The sequence below is a fragment of the Wolffia australiana genome, chromosome 9 (genome assembly GCF_029677425.1).
Source record: "Wolffia australiana isolate 7733 chromosome 9, ASM2967742v1".
Lineage (NCBI taxonomy): Eukaryota > Viridiplantae > Streptophyta > Magnoliopsida > Alismatales > Araceae > Wolffia > Wolffia australiana.
The window spans coordinates 13,533,634-13,537,588 of NC_135843.1; positions in this window are offsets into that span (position 1 = coordinate 13,533,634).

Here is a 3,955-nt window from a genome sequence, read left to right on the forward strand (position 1 = left end):
AGCGAACAATTTGAGAAAAAATGACAACTCTCTCTTGTGCTTCCTCTCTCTTTCTCATTCTCCCTCTCCCCCAGCTCTCTCTCTCTCTATCTCTCGCTTCATGTCTCTTTCTCTCTCTCTCTCTCTATCTTTTGTTCTCTCTCACTTGCTATCTCTCTCTCCCTCGGGCTCTCACTCACTCTCTCTCTCTCTCTCATTTTCTCCATTCCCTCTCTCTCTCTCTGTTGAAGGATAAAGAGAGGTTGTACTAAAGTTAGTATAAAAGGAGGGAATGCATGCCCTTATATCAGGGCCAAGAGAGAGAGCATTAATAATTTGTCCCATGTGGGACTAAGAGAAGTAACCCTTAGTGGGCTAAGGGGATAGTGGGCCTAGTAGGCCATACTACCTTCCAACACTCTCTTGCCTGTTCTCTCTCTTGTGTTCTCACTCTCATGTTTTACTCTCTCTCTCACTCTCTCTCTCTCTCTCTCACTCTCTCTCTCTCTCTCTCTCTCTCTCTCTCTCTCTCTCTCTCTCTCTCTCTCTCTCGTTCTTGCTCGCTCTGGTTCTCTCTCGCTCTTTCTTGTTCTCTCTCCCACTCCGTTCTTTCCCCCTCCTAGCTCTCTTCTCGTGCACGCTCTGTCTCTTCCTCTTATGGTTCTCTCTCCCCCCCTTACTCTCTCTCTCTCCCTCTCTCTCTCTGTCTCTCTATCTCTCTCCCTCTCTCTCTCTGTCTCTCCGTCTCTCTGTCTCTCTCCCTCTCTCTCTATCCATCTCTCTCTCCCTCTCTCACTCTCTATCTCTCTCTCTCTCTCTCTCTCTCTCTCTATCTCTTGTTCTCTGTGTCTCACGTTCTCTCTCTATCTCTATCTCTTGTTCTCTCTGTCTCACGTTCTCTCTCTATCTCTATCTCTTGTTCTCTATGTCGCACGTTCTCTCTCTCTTGTGCTCTCTCTCTCTCTCACTTCCTCTATCTCTATCTCTTGTTCTCTCTATCTCACGTTCTCTCTCTATCTCTATCTCTTGTTCTCTATGTCGCACGTTCTCTCTCTCTTGTGCTCTCTCTCTCTCTTACTTCCTCTATCTCTATCTCTTGTTCTCTCTATCTCACATTCTCTCTCATTTGTGTGCTCACTCGCTCTCTCTCTTTCTTTCTCTATCTCTCTCTTGTTCTCTTTCCCTTTCTCTCTCTCATTCCATTTATTATATACATTTATTTATTTTATTTGTAATTAATTCAAACAATTTGATCTGATCCGATCTGAATAGCCAGTTTTAATTGAATTAAATTGCATTATTTGATCCGAACATTGTGTAGGATCAAAAAATACGATCCAAACCCCATGTGAAGATTAGATATGGATCGAAAGTATCCCCGGTGATAACATGCATTTTTAGTACCTCAAATGATCATATTTACATGTTTTATTTGCTTTAAATTACTTATATTTGCATGTTATCAAGCTTAAATTGATTAAATCTATTTTTAGAATGATTTTCAGAATTTTCAACATTTTTTGGGAATTTTCTGACAATAGATTCTAAAGGAATATAATTTTTGGGAAAGAATTTGATTTTTTTGGCATTTGTTTGACATTAAATTTGAAAATATATGATTTTTCTAATTAAATAGATATATAAATATTTTTTGGGCTTCTATTTTATTTAATATGAATTTTTAAAGAATTTGTAGGTTTTTTTTTATTTCGTGCCGCCATGTGTCGCCATTCGATTCGTCAAACGACGATGAATCATAGCACTCCATGATGATTGGCGCCAGCCAATAATTAGTTGAGTTAATGACTGGCGTCAGCGACAATCATCGCTATGCGATTCGCGAAGCAATAATTGCTGTAATAAATAACACCTTTTTTTTTACTTTGTGGTGCAGGGTGATGTGGTGCACTCACGTCTGCACGTTTAAAACAAAAGGAAAAAAAGAAGAGTAAGAAGGAAGTCCGTGCTGGCATGATGTGCCACCATGCCAGCGTAAATCTTCCCTTATGTTTTGTTTTTTTTATCTTTTGTCTTTTTTGTCTTCTTATCAGATACACGTGGCGCAGAATATGAAGAGCGCCGCACAGAATATGAAGAGTGCGGAATATAGAGAACTTTGACTTCTCAACGGGCACAGAAAATGATGACTCTGATGAGGAGAGAGAAGGAAATCAAGGGCTAGGATTGGCTAAACTTCAAACGGCTATAACTTTTGATCTAAAACTCCGATTGAGTTGAAATTTTCAGCGTTGCTTCATCTTCCCTTTCTCTTTCCATCCATACATATGATCTATAAATAGAGGTATGGATCTTTAAAAAAATCATCTTGAACTTTCTTCATACTTGTGTAGGCTAATTGAAAGATAGTGAGCTTTCAGATCCATCAAGTGTGTTCTTGGTGTCCTGAGTGTGTGGGGAGAATCATTGGAGAAGAGAGAGAGCTTACCGGAACTCGTAAATCACTGTGATCCTGGTGGAATGTAAGGACCTACGGTAGGCTACTTCGCCTTACGCTGTTTCTTTCCCAACATCATAATTCACTTAATTAGTGTTTTTCATCATATCTTCAGTCACATTTTACTTATTTTACTCTTTTGTCTCATCTCTCTATCCTCTCCATCGTACCAATCCAAATCCAACCGCTAGCCTCATTCATACCATCGTCCACATTCACTTACTCTTTTCACATTTTACTCTTTTATCTCGTCTCTCTATCCTCTCCATCGTACCACTCCAAATCCAACCACTACCCTCATTCATACCATCGTCCACATTCACTTACTCTTTTTTTAAAAGTTAAATTAACATATAACTTACATATTTTCAATCGATATCATTAGCTCATATCCTCAAATATTATCTTCATCTATCCTGTTGTGGATCATTACTATCATAAGAAATTAATTCTTTAATCATCATTCCTTGTGGAGACAATTTGTACTCATCACTAGTATTCTTAAGTACGGTTAAATATATTTTTAATGAATAATCTCAATTACCAATGACGAATTAAACCCCTAAATTTGAGATATCTCAAATTTAGGGGTTTAATTCAGACTCAAATTTAGGGGTTTAATCTGATCTAGGTTCAGATTCGATTGTTCGAATGTTGGATCCAATCGAACATTCGAATGATGAGATCGAATCCCCTATCCCTATTTGCCAATGATTTTTACCTTACTTCTGTACTTGATCTTGCAACAGTCAGATGCTTTTAAGAAATCCAAGAAATGAGATTTTTGCCAATAGATAGTAGAAAGGTCCCCCGTGATAAGCCTCAAAATGCACATAAAAATGTCGTTGATTTTGGATTTAGACTTATACAATAAAATTTATAATTTTCCTTATTCACTAAATATAAAATACAGAGCAAGTAAGGGGTCGAACCACAGGGAGGCAACAAATGAGAATTTTTATCCAATTTCAATAAATTAATTCAAAGATGATTTAATTTTGCAATTAATAAATCTTAATTTTGCAATTAATAATATTCTTTAATTAATCAAAATTAAGAAAAATTTAATTTTGATTTTTAATATTTCGGTCAGAAAATTCAAGATATGAATATTTTAATTTTAATCCCAGATTAATTCAGATTATTAATTTCCCAATTATTAAAAAATGTTAAAACAATTTTTATGAATTAAAATTGGAAATTAAATGATCAAGAAAGGGATTTTTAATTAGGACTTCAAGATAGATGAATTTTTTATTCAAATTTTATTTTTAGGTTTTTTGTATATTAAATTAAATTAATAAATAATAAAAATAGAAATATAGAGAGAGAAACTAAACAAATTAACCTAGAGAGAGAAAGTGAAGAATTTGGGGAAAAGATGAAGTCCGACCCTAAATAAAAAATATAATGATGCAGAAATGTTCTAAATTGATTTAGAATTAAGGATCAAAATCAGATCTTGAATCGGAATCAAAATGAAGTGCTAATTTCATTTAAAACAAACTTCTAGGGCATGTA